This window comes from Dermochelys coriacea, chromosome 2, assembly GCF_009764565.3.
Source record: "Dermochelys coriacea isolate rDerCor1 chromosome 2, rDerCor1.pri.v4, whole genome shotgun sequence".
In the NCBI taxonomy this organism is placed as follows: Eukaryota; Metazoa; Chordata; order Testudines; family Dermochelyidae; genus Dermochelys; species Dermochelys coriacea.
The window spans coordinates 55,632,800-55,656,140 of record NC_050069.1 but is presented as its reverse complement, the minus strand read 5'-3'; the positions used below and the strand labels follow the sequence as shown (position 1 = coordinate 55,656,140).

The 23,341-nt window shown below is 41.1% G+C and overlaps 1 long non-coding RNA gene across 2 annotated transcripts; it reads left to right on the top strand.

The window, feature by feature from the left end:
* Positions 1–81: 81 nt before the first annotated feature.
* LOC119852305 lies at positions 82–21,229 on the top strand. 2 transcript variants are annotated; one of them, XR_006278759.1, is made up of 4 exons: positions 82–1,645; positions 1,842–1,998; positions 3,780–3,925; positions 19,870–21,229. It is a non-coding gene; the product is annotated as an uncharacterized LOC119852305 (long non-coding RNA). The 2 variants fall into 2 exon arrangements; XR_006278758.1 differs by lacking the exon at positions 82–1,645 and having other exon boundaries at positions 1,653–1,998.
* The last annotated feature ends 2,112 nt before the right edge of the window (positions 21,230–23,341 follow it).

Genomic DNA, 23,341 nt, shown 5'->3' with positions numbered 1-23,341 from the left:
TGTGGACAGAGTTGGTGCTGGGGTTTGTTGCAGGGTTTGGTTCCTGGGTTGGTGTTTTTGTTGTGTGGTGGATGATTGCTGGTGGTTATTTGCTTCAGGTTGTGGGGCTGTTTGTAAGTGAGGACTGGCCTGTCTCCCAAGGTCTGTGAGAGTGAGGGATCGTCCTTCAGGATAGCTTGTACAGTCGCCGTTATTAATTATTCTGCAACCTAAAGATCAAATGAATGTTACTCATTTATGCTGCAGTCTGTTATATGCTGGAACACTAATCCAGTCATTAATCACACACTTATTGCAGGGCATGCAAATTTTTTTTATGGCTTTCCATGCAATTACCAGCCAGATCCAAATACGATGATTTCTTGGTATATGCCTTGGTCTGGGTATGTTTATGCTGCAGCTGAGACTGAGCCTCTAAGCTTGGGTAGACAGAGTTATGCTAGAAGAACTCAAGTAAGTGAGCTAAAAATAGCAGTGTGAATGTTGCAGCACTGGTAGAGGCTCAGAACAGCCACCCAAGTTCAAGCCTACCCTAGCCACTTGAACTTGGATCAATGGGCTAGTCTGAGCCTCTGTAGGTGCCACAATGTCAACAGAGCTATATTTAGTGTGCTAAGCCCCCACTAGCATGTATGTCTGCCTGAGCTGAGAGATTTGCTCCGAGCTGCAGTGTAGACATACCCTCTGAGGTTATGTGGCAAGAGAAAAACATTGCAAATGGTTGTTTTGGGTGGTGGGCAGTGGTGAAGTTCTCCATTAACAAAATGGAAAGTGAGAAAACCTGATTTATCTTTATAAAATTATCTTTATTATTAATAAAATTATATTTGGATAGATGGTCATTTACTTTACGTGGAGCACAATGAGCAGAGAAAACCAGAACCTGGCTTTCTCTGAGGCAAGTCTCCTTTGGTGAGTCTACACAAAGGAGCATAGTTAGAATTTGTGTTATGTATGAGGTACTAAGCTTGACTTCATTCCCTATTTTAAAGAAACAGTTTACACCCTAATTTATGATTTGACAATATATATATATTGGATCACGTAGTAATGTACCAAAAAGTATATGTTATTACAACATAAAACAAATTATTACTAAAGCAAAGGCTGTGTGGACTAAGGATTGATGCATGAACCTTTTTTAGAAGTCTCTTGTACAGAAGTTCTTGATATTGCTTAAGAGTCCCATGAATAGTTTTTGTAATCTACATTAATTGCTCACACGAACCAATACACTTTTTTAGTTCAGACATGCATTAGTTTTGAGAATGAGTGGATGTTGGTCCCAAATTGTTCAGTCGAAAGGGAATTAAAAAGACACTTGAGGTTTAGTTTATTTTCTTACACAAGATTTTTTAGTATTTAGCAACTTATTAAAGGTATGTTAGTATATCATTCTTCTAAAAATAGATCTGTATTTGTTGCTTACTATTGTTACCTCAAGGGGAATAAAGCAACGCTTCAGAAAGGAAAATTTAGAAATGGTAGAGGGGAGATAAAAGGAAAGACCCTTTTCTCAGAAGGACAGACTTGACTCCCTTCTGTATCTGTCGCCGATGCATTTAGCTTACAATAAGGGTATCCCTACTCCCTGTATGATGTCATAAAAATGAAGAAAAGACAAGGTAATATGGTGCAAACAAAGGTAAGTGATTGATTAAGAGTCAAGGTAAATGGGAAAATGGCAGCGGGGGTGGGGGGGAGAAAGAAACACAAACTTAACTGTACAGTGATTCCGTGACTGGCTGTAGGAGCTTGAAGCTCAGACCCACAAAACCTCCCTTGGCATTCAGAAAAACAATGAATGAAACCTCGATATAGAAACCTTTCCTACGATTTAGATGCAGTGGACACTATGCACGGATGCAAGGCCCAGGACCTTCTACTCTCCGGCTAATTGGAAGCCTTTGAGGAGGTCCGCTGGGGAGTCCCAATGACTGCTGGATTTTGTCACAGGCAGGGAGATTCTCTGGGATGATGGACACCAGGAAAGCACAGGTAAAATGGATTCGGTTCACTGTAGCGGGAATAGTGATGACAGGCCGCTCCTTTCTCAACCTTGCTGCGGGATAGATGGTACTCGTCTCTCTAGCTTTGGAGAGTTGGGCAGACCCGACCGTGCACACGCTGCCGCTGAAATGGGCAGCACCGCGCAGGCGCTGAGCAAGATCTTATATATTCTCTAAGGCGGGAAAAGTTTTGAGGGAATAGAATGTTGGGGGTTAGCTCTGGCGGGAAAAGCTGATTCAGTCCGGTTTGAGCCAGAGCCTCCATTGTCTAAGTTGTAAAGAAGTTTGCTTACAAAGATGGAGTCCAGGGGTCATAGTTCATATACTCCATATGAAATTCTATTGAAGCCGGTGATTTACTTACAATTACTTCAAAAATACATTATTAAAATATCTAATTAAACATATTAACACCAACATTTTTTTAGTTTTTATATCTAACACTATGTGTTAGTAGTAATTACATTTTTAAGGTTACATTCAGTTTTTTAGTTAAAAAGGACTTAAAGCTCCACTTTGTTAGGCATAAAAACAACCAATGATCATAGCCAAGTTACCCCACTGTTAGGGAGAAATTTAATATTTTGGAAATTTGCAAGGAAATATATTCAGCAATTTAAGAACACCAGAAAGCTAAAATTACTTAAATTAATTAATTAATTAAACTTAATTAAAAGTTACTTTTAAAACATTTATGGCTGGTGTCTAACATTTTTTCATAACCCTCTAATGCCTTCTTTTTAAATGTTGAAATTTATGGGAGTAGATTTAGTTTGACAAACTTTTTAAAAAGAAAAGGAGTACTTGTGGCACCTTAGAGTCTTAGAGACTAACAAATTTATTTGAGCATAAGCTTTCGTGAGCTACAGCTCACTTCATCGGATGCATTTGGTGGAAAAAACAGAGGGGAGATTGATATACACACACAGAGAACATGAAACAATGGGTTTATCATACACACTGTAACATGGGGAAATAGTTTTACTTTGTGTAATGACTCATCCATTCCCAGTCTCTATTCAAGCCTAAGTTAATTGTATCCAGTTTGCAAATTAATTCCAATTCAGCAGTCTCTCGTTGGAGTCTGTTTTTGAAGCTTTTTTGTTGAAGTATAGCCACTCTTAGGTCTGTAATCGAGTGACCAGAGAGATTGAAGTGTTCTCCAACTGGTTTTTGAATGTTATATTTCTTTCCCCATGTTATTTCTCCCCCTCACCCCACCCCACCCCACCCCCCACCGTTCCTCAGATATTCTTGTTAACTGCTGGAAACAGCCTACCTTGCTTGTCACCATGAAAGGTTTTCCTCCTTTCCCCCCCCCGCTGCTGGTGATGGTTCATCTTAAGTGATCACTCTCCTTACAGTGTGTATGATAAACGCATTGTTTCATGTTCTCTGTGTGTGTATATAAATCTCTCCTCTGTTTTTTCCACCAAATTGCATCCGATGAAGTGAGCTGTAGCTCACGAAAGCTTATGCTCTAATAAATTTGTTAGTCTCTAAGGTGCCACAAGTACTCCTTTTCTTTTTGCGAATACAGACTAACACGGCTGCTACTCTGCAACTTTTTAAAATAATTTTATTACCGTTTTTCTTCAAAACTGTTTTTAATAGTACCATAAAAGCCAAAGAATACTAACTTGTTTTTCAGATACCTTCATCTAACATTTTAGATGTTAAAACTCTGGCATCTAAAATTTCAAATGTCTTTTCTTCTGAGAGAGGAATAAAAAGTGGAGCTGCTAACTACACTGCTAATTATCTCATTAGGTTGGAAACATAAACTCATGTGCACACTTCCAAAGGAATGAAGTAGGGAACCTTCACACTCTTGCAAACCTGAGTAAGTGCCAGGAGGAGAGCCATATTCCTCCTTAAGGCTGGAAGGAGAGGAGCTCTGTTGTGCACACTAAGAGGTGAGTAACAGTGGAATGCCCTTCCTGCACACCTAGCTTGACACTGGGGAAAACATAGGTATATTATAATGTATATACCAGGTACACAAGGTTTTCTATGTGAATTTCTAGGCCTGGCAATGTAGATGATGTGTAATGTGCTTACAAACTCTCTATACCCTTCTAATTACATAATTAAGACTTATTTGTGTTGAAGTATTCTTAAATATGAGTTGTGAGTCAAAGTCAAGACACCTTCTTTGTGAATGTCTAAGGTGATTTTTCACATCAAGACTGAAGTTAACTGGATATAAGCACTGTAAGGATGACAGAAATTAGGTAACAGTGTAAACCGGTCATTCTGGTCTCTTTAATGTTAGGTATACATTTTTCATTAGAGCTGTGTGAATTACTTTAGTAACCTTAACTCTAATTTAGTAAAAAGAAAAGGAGTACTTGTGGCACCTTAGAGACTAACAAATTTATTAGAGCATAAGCTTTCGTGAGCTACAGCTCACTTCATCGGATGCATCCGATGAAGTGAGCTGTAGCTCACGAAAGCTTATGCTCTAATAAATTTGTTAGTCTCTAAGGTGCCACAAGTACTCCTTTTCTTTTTGCGAATACAGACTAACACGGCTGCTACTCTGAAACCTCTAATTTAGTGAGGTTTTTGTTTAGATTTATGGATCTATAAGTGTTATGTATTAAAGGAAAAAATAATTAAAGAACATTTTCCTCCGTTATGGATTATGAACTCTGTCCTTGTTAGAGCACAGAGAGCTTTTTGAAATCATGAGGGCCATCAGAACTTCTGTTTAAGAAATTGTCCTAACACAAACTTATCTAGTAGGAGTAGTTAGTGATTTACCCTTCATTAGGTCTGATAAAGATCAGATGGTATGTGTACTTAGAGGTTGGCTTTTTTTTTTTTTTAAAGGTTGTGTCTGAGTGTTGCATCAGTCAATCACAGGTTTCAGAGTAGCAGCCGTGTTAGTCTGTATTCGCAAAAAGAAAAGGAGTACCGGTGGCACCTTAGAGACTAACAAATTTATTAGAGCATAAGCTTTCGTGAATCATTTCATCAGTGGGCTTTCCTATCTTTCCTTCTAGTATTGGAGAGGCCATACTTCACAAAGTGGATTTAACAAAATGTCTTGATTTCTACTTTGAATAGATATAAACCCTTGAAAAGGCCCTACTTTTTTTTCCTTTTGATACCAACATATTAGGTCTGTTAGAGTTCTGAAGAATTATTTTAAAATACTCTAGTTGTCTTTGTGTGTTTCTTGGGATTGTCACTTGTGCTTTTCTGCTTTAGACAGGATTTTCTATAGCAATGCCCACATTTCAGCACTGTCATTAATAAGTTTATAGCTTGACCATTAAAAATTCAGCTTGAATTGAAATCAGTATTTTAAAAAAAGAAATAATTATGTAAAAAGAATGTTGTTTGATTTTTGTTTTTACAACTGACATTTTTGTGAACCGCTTTCAATTTGTTGAAATGGAGAAAACAGAAGTGAAAATGAAAATAATAAATGATGGGCTTTATTTCTCTTTCCAACCTAGTTCTTTAATATAGTACTGTTTTAAAAGGAATAAACTTAATAGAAAAACTGCTTCAAAATAAGGTTTAAGGTTTATGACAAAATAACAGTGGAAATTCCACATTTCTGCTGCCTTCCTCTGTTTACTTTTCTTAGTTGAGGCTTCTGAGAAGTACATCATTTTAGTCAGTGTCCGCATACTAGAGACTTTACAGTGATGCTTCAGATGAGGAAAAGGCACTGAGGCTATTCTGTTACATGGATGCCCTCCCTGTGGCAACAGAGAGAGGTAAAATTTCAGTCCTGATAGTATGTTGGGTATATCTGCAGTTTATTGTATAATCAAATAATGAGTGCCATAGACTTGCGTTCAATTCCCGAGCTACTAAAGATAAACTACATTCTCTGTTTTTCTTATATAGATGTCAGAGAGTTGTGATGGGCAACTCCTCTTCCTCCCAAGAGTCTTCACTTTTAGAATTGCACAAGAATCGATCCTGTCTTCATCCCTTTTCAACATTTATATGAGACTTTTTGGACAATTAGTTAAGTGTTATAGGCTCCAGGGCCATCAATACACTGCCAACACCTAGCTTTAAGTCTTAGTTCCAATGGATCTAGTCACAGATGAAGATATGATTCTTGTCTTGACCCAGCATACTCTAAAACTGAATGAGCAAGGTAGAAAGGTTTTGTTTTTGTTTCACTTTAAATTTAATTGAAAAACTGATGCAAAAAATCCCAACCAAGCAAAGAAAATAACCCACCACCCAAAGTCCAGACAAACACATAAAACCCTACAACATTTTGAGTATTTTGTATTCACATACCCTTTCCATTTTTACTGGATCCTAGGTTGTCTGATGGGGCTGCTCAGATACAGGTTCTTCACCACAAACCTCCCCAAATAATTTCCTTCCTCTGAAAGTTGTCTTTGATTATGTGTTGCATCCTATCTAGCCATTTTAGCTGCCATGGTGATAGATTTCAATAGCAACTGATTTTACTTAAATATATGTGGAATTTTTACAATAGGATAAATTAATCTCTTCATTTTAATCTTTATAGTTCTTCTTTCAGTGATTGCACATGTGCATTCCACCCTAAGTGTGTGCAGACCCTGAACACAGTCATCAGAAAATTTTCCCTCAGTGGTACCCACCACAGCAGCTCAAATGCCTTCTGGTGTCGCGCGCTTATAGCGCTGGCATAAAGCACCCAGCTGATCCTGCACACCGTCAGTTCCTTCTTATCGCCTGTGACAGTTGGTGGAACTGTTATCCTTGCTTTGGCAAGCTCTCTGTGGTCTTGTCTTTTGTGTATTTGTACATAGTCAGTTATTTCTAAATAGTTTTAGTCAGTTTTAGTATAAGTTTGTAACTTACTGAGTTAATGGAGTTTTTGTTCATTACCTGGTGCCAAGGCATGCCTTGGTCATCAGGCTTCAAGCCTGTTCTTCCTGCAGCAAGGCTGAGTGATCTGCACTCAATCTGCCTGAAGTGCCAGGGAGAATCTCACAAGGAGGACTGCTGCCAGATAGATCTTCAGAGACTTTAAGCCTTGCACAAAGAAGGACCGGGAGATCAGGCTGAGTTTTTTTGCTCATGGAGGTGGCATTGAGACCTCCATCTGAGCCAGGCCAATCTGACTGCACAGAATGCCTCGGCATTGGTAAGGAATGCTGTTCCTACTGTATTAGAGTCCCAGCACCATTCACCCTCCACAGTGCCTAGGAAAAGGCACAAAAAACAGCTAGTCAAGAGGGGACGATCTCCAGCACTGAAGACAGCCAGGCATGAGGATCAGAGTAGACTGCAACTTAAGTCAGGGCACTCCTCTGTCTCAGTATTGCAGAACTCCGCATTGTTGACTCAGGCATCCATTCAGGCACCATCGAGTCTGGTACCAGATGAGTCTACATTTACGATATAGTGTGGTACCTACACTATCTCAGTGCCAACCATGCCAGAGGCATTTGTTGCTGCCAGAGACCTTCTATCACTGTTGGTTCCGGTATGACTGGCAGTACAAAAGTCAGCTGAATCAGTGCCGGTGATCAGGAAGGAACCCATTGGTTCTGGTCATTGTTCAGTCCCAGGCCCTTCTGTACTGTCTTCACCACGGCACCCAGTCTCTGGCACTGGTGGAATCTGTACCTCCATGGTCACTGGATAGAGTCATTGTCTTCTGAGTCGGAGGTCTAGTCTTACTCCTCTTGTACGAGGAGTCATCCCTGCTGCTCCCCCAGACACTCCTACCCTGCCATGTACCTGGCACAGAGATACCATTGAGTGCATGGTCAGGTCATCCATTGGAGACCTATGCTGGTCCAGTGGCTGTTTTTGAACTCATGGGGTTTCCCCCCAGTTTCCGGAGCTTACTCTAGGTGCTCCTATTCGGTGGCCTCAGAACGAAGGGCATCACCATTCCATCCAACTGCAACTGGGCCGGACTCATGTACTAAACCTGGCACAGAATTACAGGAGACAGCTCAATGGGATCCTGCCAGGTCGAAAGAAAGGAAGTGTGTCCACAACCGGTGCTGTCCACCTCTTCCTCCCCTGATGAGGCTGTTTCAGAAGCAGGCTGTCACATACCCCCAGATGACTATAAGGCTCACCAAGAGTTGTTGAAAAGGGTGGCCTTAAATCTGGGCGTACAGGTGGAGGTAACGAAAGAATCCTCCCACAGCTTAGTTGACATTTTAGCTGTTGCGGGCACTTCAAGGGTGACCCTGACTCTCAATGAGGCCATTATGGACCCTGTTAAAGCCTTGAGGCAGACTCCTGCATCCCTCCCATTTCAAAAAGGGGTGAGCGAAAGTACTTTGTTTCTGCCTAGAGTTATGAGTTCTTGTACACCCGGGAGCCCTGGTAGTATCTGCTGCCAGTGAAAGAGAACTACAGGTCATCAGAGTGAAACCCCCAAAAGCAAAGGACTCCAAAAAATTGGATTTATTTAGTAGAAAAGTTTATTCTACGAGGGGGTTACAACTCAGGATTACAAACGAGCAGCGCTGCTGGGCAGATATGATTTCAACATGTGGGACTCCATGCAGAAGTTCAAGGACTTGCCCCCACAAGAGGCCAGACAAGAGTTCTCTTCATTGGTGGATGAGGGAAAATCAGTAGCGAGGGCATTCTTGCAAGCTGCTTTGGATGCATCTGACTTGGTGGCCAGGTCCATGGCTTTGGCAGTGGCTATGTGCAGGAGTTCATGGCTTCAGTCCTCAGGTCTCCTGCAGGAGGTCCAGCAAATCTTTCGGCACCTACCTTTTGAGAGAGTTTTTCAGACCAGACTGATGTAAAACTTCATGGGTTAAAAGACTCCAGGGAGACCCTTAAGTCCCCTTGGTTAGTACACTTGGTTTGTACACAACAGCAACTTCAAGGAAGCACAGCAGGCCCCAACACCTTGTTTGATATTCTGTCCAGCAGGATCGACAGAGAAAGGAAGCAGGGATTTTAGATATAGGCCAGCACCCCTTCTACCTCAACGTCAAAGCCTGCCCCACCCATACATCCAGGGGGTTCTAAACAGACATTTTGATGGGACATGCGAGGACTCTGTACCAGTTCCCATGATGCCAGGCTCTGTTTCTCCTTTGTTTACAAACCCTCAGTGCAGGGTCTTGTATCACCATGGACCGTTAGGTATTGAGCATGGTGGAAGTGGGATATACCCTCCAGTTTATTTCCACTCCTCCTTCCTCCCCTCTGTCCCCGTCCTTCTCCAGGGACCCGTCTCATGAAGAATTTTTGGTCCAAGAGGTTCAGTCTCTCCATTGGGTGGGAGTTGTGGAAGAGGTTCCATAGAATTCCATAAGGCTCTACTCCCATTATTTCCAATCCGAAAAGCCAAGGGAGGTCTCTCACTAATTCTAGATCTATGCAAACTTAACAGCTATCTCAAGAAAATAAAGTTCCACATGGGCACCCTGGCATCCATTATCCCCTCCCTGGATCCTGAGGACTGGTACACTACCCTCGATTTAAGACACATTTTTTCATATATAGATGTACCAAGATCATAGAAGGTTCCTCAGATCTGTAGTGAACCACTCGCATTACCAATTCATCATCCTCCTGTTTGGCCTGTGTGCAGCTCCACTGGTATTTACAAAATGTATGGCGGTAGTGGCAGTCTTCCTGAGGATGTTAAGAGTGCAGGTCTACCTTTATCTAGATGACTGGGTAATCAAGGGCTGGTCCAGGGCTCAGGTAGCATCCAGCATTCAACTCATCCAGTCACCGTTCAAGGCCCTAGTCCTTCTTATAAATGGGGAGAAATCTACCCTCACTCTGGTGCAAAGGATAGAGTTTATTGGAGTTATGTTCGACTCTACTCAGGCCAGGACCTACCTCCCAGAGGGACATTTCCAGGCAATCGCATTCCTGATAAGACACCTCAAAAGTCATCCCATCACAACAGCCCAAAATTGAATGAGGCTTTTAGGGCACATGGCTTCATGCACTTACGTGGTACAACATGCCAGGTTACACCTCAGGCCCCTCCAGACATGGCTGGCCACAGTGTGCTCCCCAAACCGCCACCATCTGGACACTACGCTCACAGTATCTCCATAGGATCCTTGTCTCCCTCAATTGGTGGTTGAATCCTCTCACTGTTTGTGCAGGCGTTCCTTTTATATGCCCTCACTCAACAATGGCTCTAGTCGCAAGTGCAAAATGAGCTGGCAGATCGCCTCAGCAGGACTTTCTCCAGTCACCAGGTGTGGTCCCTTTGCCCAGATGTGGTGAGGGGTGTTTTTAAGCAGTGGCGGATTCCCCAGATAGACCAATTTGCAATTCAGTACAATGGCAAGCAACATCAATTCTACTCCCTACATGGCCACAGTCTGGGGTCTATCATGGATGCCTTTCTGCTACCATGGACAAAACACCTTTACTATACTTTCCCTCCCATCCCGCTCTTGCACGGAGTACTGTTAAAGATCAAGCGGGACTGAGACTGGGTCATTCTGATAGCCCTAGCATGGCCCTGTCAACACTGGTTTGCCACTCTGCTAGGCTTCTCAGTAGTGACCCCAATCCCACTTCCATTACACCCAGACCTGATCTCTAAGGGTCACTGTTGGTTGCTCCATGTGAACCTGAGCTCCATTCCCTAACAGCATGGAAGCTCCATGACTAAATCCCAGAGAGCAGGCTTGCTTGGAGCAGGTTCGTCAGGTCATACTAGGTAATAGGAAGCTCCACCAGTGCTACTTACCTTTCAAAATGGAAGTGGTGTTCTGTCTGGGCATCCCAACGTGGGGTCTTGCCCACACGGTCATCCTTGCAAGAAATTCTCAAGTATCTATTACACCTGAAGCTGCAAGGCTCAGCTATCTCTTCTATCAAGGTTCGCCTTGCAGCAATGTCAGCCTTCCGTGCCTGGTTTGATAACCAGTCCTTGTTTCCACACAACATTTCTGTCCGATTCCTGAAGGGCCTAGAAAGGCTTTACCCTCAAGTAAGAGAGCCTTTTCCTCCCTGGTACCTTATTAAAGCTCATGGGTCATCCATTTAAACCATCGGCAATGTGCTTCTTAATGTACCTCTCCTGAAAAGCTGTTTAGGCTTAGGCCATGTCTACATTACACAGTTTTGTCGGCAAAAGGCAGCTTTTCTCAACAAAACAGTAGAGTGTACACACTACGATGCTCCTTCCATCGACAAAACTCTCCTGCTTTGCTGACTTGATGAGAGGCATGAGCTTTTTGTGGCAAAGTTAGATTGACAAAGCATCAGTGTAAACGCTGCATTTGTTACACCGTAACTGGTCTGCAGGAGGTATCCCAAAATGCCCACCATGACCGCTCTGCTCACTGTTTTGAACTCTGCTGCTTTGCATCCAACTACACAGGCATGTGCCCCTCTCCTCTCAAAGCTCCCCTTTCAAATTTTGAAACTGCTCAGCGTGGAGAACTCACATAGCTAGTAACCAGCTGAGCATGGCGGTTCTTGGCAGCAAACGCACTCCTGCCTGGACTACAGTGGAGGGGATGGATCTCTTGGTCTGTGGGGAAAAAGAGGCTGTGGGAGAACTCGGAGGGAATCACGGAATCAAAACATTAATATGGAATCCTGTTCTCCCCAGCACTAGGACTGCAGCAGCAAGCAGGCAGGACGAAGTGCTGCTGGGGCGGAGAGTGACTGCTTTTCTATGCAGAGCCAGGGAGTGAGGCAGGGGCTGATGTCGGGGTGTCCCCTTTCCCCTGCTGGTGTACTGGTCTCCACTGAGCTGGGGTGGGGAAACAGGGGGACACCAGCTGTCTGTAGACCAGCTTCTGCCTCAGGATTGGTTGCTTCCAGAGTTGCTCTGGACTTAAAGAGACAGTGTGTCAACACACTCACTCTCCCCCAACACACACTTCCCCAACACTCTCTCTCACACACACACACACACACACACACGCTCCCTGTCATGCACTCGTCCCTCCCCCCCCAGACACTCTGTCACGCACTCGTCCCTCTCCCCCCTCTAATCCCCCCCCCCAGACACATGAACACAGTTCTGTGGGCTTTTTGTTTTAGTGTTCAGCCATGTCAGTTTGGGCATATTACCGAGTGCTACTTTTAAAAGTGGTTTCAAATGTGTTACTTTTTGGGTGCACACAGCAAACATTACAAGGTTCATAGCACAGTGCAAACAAACAATTCCAGGCTCAGCAAACTACAGCAACACACATTATTGTGGCTCATTGTTAATATGCTCCATCAAGGCATCCCCCAACCGAATAACCCCCCATTGGACTCCTTTTATAGCCTTGTGTTCATAATGCACAGCACAATACTGAACAGCAGTGCAGGAACTATGCTTTCTGACAGGGATGGCTGGTTTGCAGGTTACCAGGGCACGTGAAAAGCAGCTGGCAATCTAGTAGGATGCCCATGGAATGATGGGATTGAAAAACCCTCATCATGTGACACTGTACCTGCCCCATGAGGCATTGCAAACCCTTCCCAAAACACCCTGTGTCCAGTTGCACAGTAAGATAGCTATCCACAGTGCACTGCTCTCTGTCAATGCAAGAGCTGCTGTTGTGGATGCGCTCCACTGACACAAGGAGCATAGTGTGGATATGCAACAGCCATTTAATTATCGTGGTGGCTGTACATCAACATAACTTGCGTTGACAAAACTCTGTAGTGTACCCATAGCCAAGGCCTGTGTGGCCATCACTTTGGCCAGAAGAGTCTTGGAGCTCCATGCCCTCACATCTAGAGCCTCTCTACAGACCTTTAAAAATAATGTGCAGTTACATCCTCACCCCAGTTTCCTCCCGAAAGTGGTTTTGCAATTTCATAGCAATCAAGCAATCTATCTTCCTGTCTTTTACCCGAAGCCGCATGCAAATAGGAAGAAGCAGTGCCTTCACTCACTGGGCATTAGATGAGCCCTAGCTTTCTACACAGAAAAGACTAAACCATTCAGAAAGTCCATCCAACTTGTTCATAGTGGTAGCAGGCAGGATGAATAGTCTCCCAGTCTCTTCACAGACAATTTTGTTCTGGATCACTTCATTCATTTGTACTTGTTACAGTCAAGTGGGTGTTCTGCCTCCGACTATCCTGACTGCTCATTCCACAAACTTGAAAAATTCTTCAGCAGCATACCTAGCGCAAATGCTAGCGCAGATTCAGGATATTTGTAAAGCAGTGACCTGGTCATCGGTGCACATGTTCTCCTCCCGCTATGCCATCACTCAGCAGTCCAGAGATGATTGGAAATTTGATTGTGCTGTCCTGCAATCTGTGTGACCATGAACTCCAATCCCTCCACCTATTCAACTGCTTGGGAGTTACTTAGAGTGGAATGCATATGTGCAATCACTCGAAGAAGAAAATGGTAACTAACATTCCATAACTGTTTTTCTTCATGATGTGTTGCATCATGACCCAACCTCCCGCCCTTGACATTGGAATTTCCGGAAAGGAGGTGTGGGGTCAGCTGAGAGCTTTATATTGGTGCTATGAGCGTGGTGTACCAGAGAACACTCGAGCTGCCCCAACTGATACCACTGAGGGAAAAATTTCAGCAACTGTACTCAGGGCACACACACACACAACTAGAGTGGAATAGACATGTGCAACACATCTTGAAGAACAACAGTTATGGAAGGTTAGTAAAAAGAAAAGGAGTACTTGTGGCACCTTAGAGACTAACAAATTTATTTGAGCATAAGCTTTCGTGAGCTACAGCTCACTTCAAAGGTTAGTAACCATTTTTTAGATTTTTGACCAAGTGCTAAGCAGCATGGACAGCTTAATATAAGGGATGCTAACTGCTACCCAGGGCCTTCTGTTATAATTTCCAAAAGAAATAAGCTTTTATACCCTGGAGACTGTTTTTATAGACAGAGTTGATTTGACACATATTTTATTTGCATACCTTGGAGATCACTTGCCACTCTCCAGACAATTACAAATGGGATCTGAGATCACAGAAACCATTAATTTACAAAGCAATGTGGGTAGTCAGGGAGGATGTATGAGTTTGTAGTGTTGAACATTGACCAGTTGGCAAACAAAAGATAGGGCTGAGCTGTCCATAGATGTATCGTGAGGGACAGGGTTAGCAAATACGGATTCTGAAGAGAAAGAACATGGACTGAGAAAGCTGTGTGTTTCAGAAGATGATAGAATGGGTCTGATTTAGGGAGACTAGAGTCAATTTTTTATTAATAGCTAGTGGCAAGGTCAAAAGATGAGGAGAAACATAAAATAGTATACGATATTTATGTTGAGAGTTTCCAGAGATTAAATGAGATTATAAATGGGTAGGTCAGCAGCTGCTATAATTTATCCATTCTTTATTTTCAGCAAGAAACATTATCCTCCTGTCCTGGACCCTACCTGATCACATTCAACCCTGGACTAAGCAGATGTAATTCCTATTAAAGTAAATAGTAACTGCAAGCTTATTCCATGGTTGAATTTAATCTATGGTTTTTTAGAGATTTTAACCCCAACATACTGACCAAAGTGTTCCTATTTTGGGTGAGTAATAAAATGTACTTACAGTACACCCTGAGAGTTACGAACAATTCAGGAATGGAAATGATTGCAACTCTGAACAACACGTTATGGCTGTTCTTTCAAAAGTTTACAGCTGAACATTGATTTATACAGCTTTGAAACTTTATTCTGCAGAAGGAAAATGCTGCCTTTAAGTTTCATAATTTAAATGAAAGAAGCGCAGAAATAGTTTCCTTACCTTGTCAAATCTTTTTTTAAACTCTCTTTTCACTTTTTTTAGTAGTTTACATTTACACAGTACTGTACTGTATTTCCTTTTGTTTGGGTTTTTTTTGGGTCTCTGTGCAGCTTGATTGTGTACTTCCAGTTCCAGATGAGGTGTGTGGTTGACCAGTCAGTTTGTAACTCTTGGGCTCATAACTCTGAGGATCTACTATACTGTGAATATGAAAATTTGACTAAGTTTGACAATTATTCTCCCACTTGCTACTATAGTCAGCATTAGCTAAGTAGAAATGATGTGACCTTTGTTTAATTTTTCTGCCCCTTCTGTGGAAGGGAAGCACCAGAGTTAAATTTACCCATATAATGACAGTTCACTGCAGTTGCTGCTGAGGATCTGCTGTGGAGCAACAGAAGAAATCAGTTCTGTCTTTGTCTGTCCTAGGGTGGGAGGAACCAATAGAAGAATGATTTTTTGTTTGTTTGTTTTTAGTTGGGGCATAGTCTTGGGTATCAGAGTGTGTGTTTTAGTTTTGACACAACCACCTTCCACTTAATGACTTTGATTTTTGGATATCAGAATCTCTACATAAAAAAATGTTGTATAGCTGAATCACTTCACAATAACATAAATGGAGCTATTATATACTTTCTTTTCTCAAGTTTTCTATTCAAATTATCACACTGCATTAATTTGAATGTTGTAATCAATCAGACTTCATATTTCATGGAAACCATGTCTTTGTATTTTCTGATGTGCTTTTAAGTAAATGCAACATTATGGTTGAGAATATATCTTTTTTTTTTTTTTGCATTGCATATAGCATTACATTTATACATTTAACTGTTTCTATATCAAATTGGCTAAAGAAAAACATTCTCTCCTTACACTGTGTTCTCACTGAATTTGTATTGAAACAAACAAAACATTGCTAATTCTAGTTGGTATTATGCAGTTTTTTATTATATATAATTGATATAATATGTGCTAACATATTACTTTTTCATTTCTGACTGCCAGAGGGGCTCTCAAAATAAAACTTATTGGCTAAACCCTGGTTTTGACCTGACTTCAGCAACTAATCTCATTCCTTGTTTTTCTATCCTTATGGTACTCCCTCCTCCCCCAAAATAATTATTAACATTTGAATTCAATGATTAGTCAGGTTCTTGGAGGGAAGTTTGTTTTTCATTTAGTTAATTAATTTGGGTAACATTCAGAACCTAGAACTTGCCTTTACTGTTCTCTTTATTATACAAGCTTTTGTTGATTATTACAGTACTTGGGAAATAACATTAGTTTCTGTACTATAGGAATAGTTCTTCACCTGGGAAAAAAGAGAGATGTTCCAACTGATCCTGCAAAAATCAAGTACCAAATTATGCCTTTATATGAGTTGGATTTCCTTGCACCTCTTCTCAGTAGAGGATGACTTAACTGTACAAATATTAAACATCTCTTTCATTTCCATTATGGTAGCCATTAGGGGCCTAATTAGTTAGTAGTCCTTTATATCTGAACTCAGTGAATACAAAACTCTACCAAATCAGAATGATTGCTTGTTATGAGGTGTAAATGAATAAACAAATGCAAACAAGTGGTAGGCTCCAAGTTTGTTGCAAACTGCTTATCTTCTGTAGAAATTTAACTGGTCATCAGTAAACTTTAAGGCTTCAGTAGCTTTGATATCCTTCAGTTTACTTTCTGTACTGAGGATGTATATCAGGAATAGACAATAGGCAGACTGCAGGCCAAATCCGGACCGCTAGATGCTTTTGAACGAATGATCTAATATAATTATGTGACAGCTAATCAAAGGGGTGTGGGTACCTTTGAAAAGGGACAAGGATCCTACCCTAAAGTACTTGAGAGGGAGGGATAGCTCAGAGGTTTGAGCATTGGCCTGCTAAACCCAGGGTTGTGAGTTCAATCCTTGAGGGGGGCCATTTAAGAATCTGGGGCAAAAATTGGGGATTGGTCCTGCTTTGGGCAGAGGGTTGGACTAGATGACCTCCTGAGGTGTCTGTGATTCTATCAACCCTGATAGTCTGTGATTCTAAAGAGTTTGCAATCCAGAGTTTGAATGAAATGATAGGTTTCAGAGTAGCAGCCGTGTTAGTCTGTATTCGCAAAAAGAAAAGGAGTACTTGTGGCACCTTAGAGACTAACAAATTTATTAGAGCATAAGCTTTCGTGAGCTACAGCTCACTTCATCGGATGCATTTGGTGGAAAAAACAGAGGAGAGATTTATATACACACACACACAGAGAACATGAAACAATGGGTTTATTATACACACTGTAAGGAGAGTGATCACTTAAGATAAGTCATCACCAGCAGCAGGGAGGGGGAAGGAGGAAAACCTTTCATGGTGACAAGCAAGGTAGGCTAATTCCAGCAGTTAACAAGAATATCAGAGGAACAGTGGGGGGTGGGGTGGGAGGGAGAAATACCATGGGGAAATAGTTTTACTTTGTGTAATGACTCATCCATTCCCAGTCTCTATTCAAGCCTAAGTTAATTGTATCCAGTTTGCAAATTAATTCCAATTCAGCAGTCTCTCGTTGGAGTCTGGTTTTGAAGCTTTTTTGTTGAAGTATAGCCACTCTTAGGTCTGTGATCGAGTGATCAGAGAGATTGAAGTGTTCTCCAACTGGTTTTTGAATGTTATAATTCTTGACGTCTGATTTGTGTCCATTCATTCTTTTACGTAGAGACTGTCCAGGTTGGCCAATGTACATGGCAGAGGGGCATTACTGGCACATGATGGCATATATCACCTTGGTAGATGCGCAGGTGAACGAGCCTCTGATAGTGTGTCTGATGTGATTAGGTCCTATGATGGTATCCCCTGAATAGATATGTGGACAGAGTTGGCAACGGGCTTTGTTGCAAGGATAGGTTCCTGGGTTAGTGTGGCACCCTGACAGCAGGATTGTCTGGCTATGTAGACTCCCTCCTCAGGCCCTCCGTTACCAGCACTCCCAGCTATCTTCGAGACACCACTGACTTCCTGAGGAAACTACAGTCAATTGGTGATCTTCCTAAAAACACCATCCTAGCCACTATGGATGTGGAAGCCCTCTACACCAACATTCCACACAAAGATGGACTACAAGCCGTCAGGAACAGTATCCCCGATACTGTCACGGCTAACCTGGTGGCTGAACTTTGTGACTTTGTCCTGACCCATAACTATTTCACATTTGGTGACAATGTATACCTTCAAATCAGCGGCACTGCGATGGGTACCCGCATGGCCCCACAGTATGCCAACATTTTTATGGCTGACTTAGAACAACGCTTCCTCAGCTCTCGTCCCCTAATGCTCCTACTCTATTTGCACTACATTGATGACATCTTCATCAACTGGACCCATGGAAAAGAAGCCCTTGAGGAATTCCACCATGATTTCAACAATTTCCATCCCATCATCAACCTCAGCCTGGACCAGCTGAGCTCTACGATATAACCGCATTTGCTCCAACCCCTCAGACAGAGACAAACACCTACAAGATCTCTATCATGCATTCCTACAACTACAATACCCACCTGCTGAAGTGAAGAAACAGATTGACAGAGCCAGAAGAGTACCCAGAAGTCACCTACTACAGGACAGGCCCAACAAAGAAAATAACAGAATGCCACTAGCCATCACCTTCAGCCCCCAACTAAAACCTCTTCAATGCATTATCAAGGATCTACAACCTATCCTGAAGGACGACCCATCACTCTCACAGATCTTGGGAGACAGGCCAGTCCTTGCTTACAGACAGCCCCCCAATCTGGAACAAATACTCACCAGCAACCACACACCACACAACAGAACCACTAACCCAGGAACCTATCCTTGCAGCAAAGCCCGTTGCCAACTCTGTCCACATATGTATTCAGGGGATACCATCACAGGGCCTAATCACATCAGCCACACTATCAGAGGCTCGTTCACCTGCGCATCTACCAATGTGATATATGCCATCATGTGCCAGCAATGCCCCTCTGCCATGTACATTGGCCAAACTGGACAGTCTCTATGTAAAAGAATGAATGGACACAAATCAGACGTCAAGAATTATAACATTCAAAAACCAGTTGGAGAACACTTCAATCTCTCTGATCACTCGATCACAGACCTAAGAATGGCTATACTTCAACAAAAAAGCTTCAAAACCAGACTCCAACGAGAGACTGCTGAATTGGAATTAATTTGCAAACTGGATACAATTAACTTAGGCTTGAATAGGGACTGGGAATGGATGAGTCATTACACAAAGTAAAACTATTTCCCCATGGTATTTCTCCCTCCCACCCCACCCCCCCCTTTTCCTCTGATATTCTTGTTAACTGCTGGAATTAGCCTACCTTGCTTGTCACCATGAAAGGTTTTCCTCCTTCCCTCCCCCTGCTGCTGGTGATGGCTTATCTGAAGTGATCACTCTCCTTACAGTGTGTATGATAAACCCATTGTTTCATGTTCTCTGTGTGTGTGTGTATATAAATCTCTCCTCTGTTTTTTCCACCAAATGCATCCGATGAAGTGAGCTGTAGCTCACGAAAGCTTATGCTCTAATAAATTTGTTAGTCTCTAAGGTGCCACAAGTACTCCTTTTCTTTTTAATGAAATGATAGTGAGCGCAAACTAAAGGGAGAAATGGGTTAGATTTGGACTGGGTAATATAAATCATACAATGTGGTGACACAATGGGTTATGATTCATTAGTAAACAAATGTATTAATTTTATTCTCTTCTTCTAGGCTTTGTGGCAGAAATTAGTTAAAGAAAGGATTTTGTATGGGGAAAAGATGGTTGCTTGGCAAATGGTCTTTGAATAGAATAGGAGTTAAAATTTGTCTTGGTCAGTTTCCAAAAGCTATCTCCTGAAGGAAACTGCGTTACTAATACACTATAGAACCTTCAGCCTCTAGTTCAGTCTAAAATTCTAATAAAAGTAAGAAATATTCTTTCTGTTTTTTAGTAGTTGCTTGGGGCTACTCTTTTAAAAGTTTGATTTCTGTTTTATTTTGATAAATATTGTGTTGAGTGCTTAGAAAAATTAGAAGTGTAAAAATACGTAGAAAATTGGCCCATAAAGCTTAATGGAGTAAGGAAAACGAGGATTATGACCTGTGGTAAACATTGATATTTTGGAATGGATCTCAATATAACTTTTAAAGCTCTGATTTTATATGTATTAGTCTCATTGCAGGTAAAACTAAGGATTCTACAATCCTGCATAAATGGTCTAAGTGATCAGAAGGTAATGAAAAAATTGCTTATTTGGATGTTAAACTGCTGAAAGCTGACCAGATAATTAATGTAAGAGCCTTGGTAGTGAGTTGCTATATATTAACTTTATTGTCATTTTTTAAATTATAGCTAAGCTTATTGAGTCTTTAGTTGCTTACCAAATTATTTTTATACTTTTGTGTCAAATTTATCTATCTATCTATCTATCTATCTATCTATCTATCTATCTATCTATCTATCTTATTTAGTTATGTTTTCATTTTAAAATATATTAATGTTGTTGATTCTCAAAACAGTCCCTAAATTAGATTAATCACCATTCTTATTTCCTCCCCCCTAAACTATTTTCAGAAGAGTGGTTGCACTACATTTGAAAATTCAAATACAGTAAGAGCTACAAGAATGACTGAAGGTTTGAAAACCTACTTTATATTCAGACACTAACAAAACTCAATATATTTAGCTTGACAACGAGGAGGTTAAGAGGTGACTTGATCATAGTCTGTAGGTACCTACATTGGGAGAAGGTTTCTGACAGTAGAGGGTTCTTTAATCTAGCAAAAGCATAACAAGATCAAATGACTGGAAGTGAAGCTAGACAAATTTCAAACTTGAAATAAGGTGCTAATATTTTACAGAGTGTATATAACCATTGGAACAAATTATGTAGCGATCGGGGGTGGAGGGGTTCTCTATCACTTGAATTCTCTAAAAGGTGGGCACTAGCTCAGCCAGGAGTTATGGATTTGATGTCGGTCTCATGTAGGAAGTCAGACTAGATTATCACAATACTCCTTTAAGTCTTAAAATCTATGAATCACTATATGATTTAAGTGGACCACAAAATGGCAGATCTGGAGAGAAGAAAGGTGAGTAATAAGGGGAAAATATCAGATAGTCTACAAAGCCATTTTGCAGGCTCTGCACACTGCACTGAAGAATGAGGGAATGGCTGTAGCATCAGAGACTTTCTCTCTCTATACTAAGAATCCCCTCCTCAAAGGCAGGGCCTTTTCCAAGAAGACCTCATCCTCCCTTCAAAGTTATCCTGCTAAGGAGTTTATAAAGCACATCTCCTTTCAAATATCACTGAAAATGCTTGGAATCTGTAGGTTCACAAAAACCTCCTCACTAAAATTTCAGTTAATATATAACTGAAATGGTTGTTGGGTGGAAAAGTTTTCAGGAAAGAACTGCATTAAAATATTTCCTGTTACAGACAAGGAGGGTAAACACAAAATTCCACACACAAGAACATCTTCCTCTTTCTCTGATGATTCTTCCCAAAGATATTAAAAAAAACCAAAAAACCTAAAAACAAAAACCTACAGCGAAATCTTCAGAAGAGGGAGAGTTAAAGCTCAGATTTATGTTATGAGGACTGATTCTACTTTATTATCATCTAAGAGATTTCTTCCTCTTTTTTCCTGAAGAATGATTTGTGTTCTATACACTGTAGATTGTACAATGGGGCTGATTGAGATGACCTTATGATAGTTTGTGGACACAATCTTGGACATACTCATCTTCTGCTAAATGAGATTTCTCTATGTTAAAGTCATCACAGATAATGATTCTTGTGTCCCTTGAAAACATAGTGGTCTTGGAATTGCTATCTTGGAGAACAACAGGTAAGTTAATTGAACTTCCGAAAATTAAATTGAGTTTCAACTATAAGTTAGAAAATTTATCCTCAGCACTCATTTATACCAACTTCCCGACATTCTGTCACAGCCATCATCTTAAAAACCAACAATAATAAACCCACACCATCACCACCATCTAGATATAGAGCTTGACCTCTTTAGAACTTGTGACAAAAGTAGAAAATTCCTTTTGAAAGGTAGGCTTAAATCAGCAGCCATTGGCATGAGGGCCATATCCTGAACTGTATAGTTACTGCAGGTACCCCCTTAACTGGACGTTATGGTAGTGTCATTCTCAAAATGAAGCTAGAAAAGGAGACTATACATTTTAAGATTGCTAGGATTTAAGAAAAAAAATTAAGCAGGGGACCTGAAAGTAGGGTTTAAATAATTTATCAGATACCAACCAGCTAAAGGTCTCTCTGTAGAGGTTGATGATTAAAATGAGGCTGATATGGAGATTCCTATGGTAAGATTCAGGGATAATACCCTTGTGAAAAACACAAAATGGGGAGGACCCTGCTATTTCTACCATATCCTGTTCCTGGTTGTGGATTCTGTCTTTCGTATCAGCCTCTGGCTATTAAGTATCTTACAAATGTGAAGCTCTCTACTCCTTCTAACCGCTGAGAAGGAGAAGCTTTTTGTATCTCACCTTCCCCACCTTTCAGAGCCTCCTGGCTACTGAGGGAAATAAGTCTGTGCTACTCTACCTGTCCCTTAGTATCTGCTTATTGGGTTCTTCTCCTCACTGAATAACTCAAGTATTTGCTCATGTGTTTGCCAAGCTGTGGCAACATTAATTTTTTATTAATATGTTGCTGCTTGGTAAAGCTGTGAATTATAGTAGAAGCACTGGACCTGTCTGACTGCAGTCCAGAAGTTAACACAGTATATCAGTTTACACTTGGTTCACTGCAACCACAAAGCCTAGATTTTTTTTTTTCATATAAAACTGATATTGTAGGTCCCCTCACTCATCAGGCCAAGTGAATGAGTGAATTTTTTCAAGCCTAAAATAAATTTTCTGTTTAGCTTTTTTGGTTTTTAAATTTGTCATAGTTTAAATAGTTTGTTTTTTTGTTTTTAAATACTGTTACATGTGGCAACCTGGATTGATGTAGTCAAACATGAAGGGATGAAGATTTTGAAGCGGAGTCCATTCCATTTTCAAGTTGCAATGGGGGAGGTTTAGATTGGATATTAGGAAAAACTTTTTCACTAAGAGGGTGGTGAAACACTGGAATGCGTTACCTAGGGAGGTGGTAGAATCTCCTTCCTTAGAGGTTTTTAAGGTCAGGCTTGACAAAGCCCTGGCTGGGATGATTTAACTGGGACTTGGTCCTGCTTTGAGCAGGGGGTTGGACTAGATGACCTTCTGGGGTCCCTTCCAACCCTGATATTCTATGATTCTATGATTCTATGATTCCTATGGAATAAAACCAAAGATGGAAAGTGAAGCATTAGCCGTATACTCTGGCTCTTTAGTACTAATTACAAATATGACTAATATATCTGTCATAGTTTCCATGTTTAAGTTGCTCATTTTGGTAAACTAGCTACACTTTGAGAATAAGGTAAATAATTACTTGTAGCTTAGTATTTATTGTTACATGGCTAAAGTATGTCAAATCCCTGCTGTACAGCAGTCTCTTGTCAATCAGTTATATTTAAATATATATTTTTGTTCAGACTCATCTTTTCTAAACCATCATTGCTCCTTTGCAGGGTACATACTGATTTTCAGAATAACTCCTTGAGCACATATAGCAATGTGCAGTAATT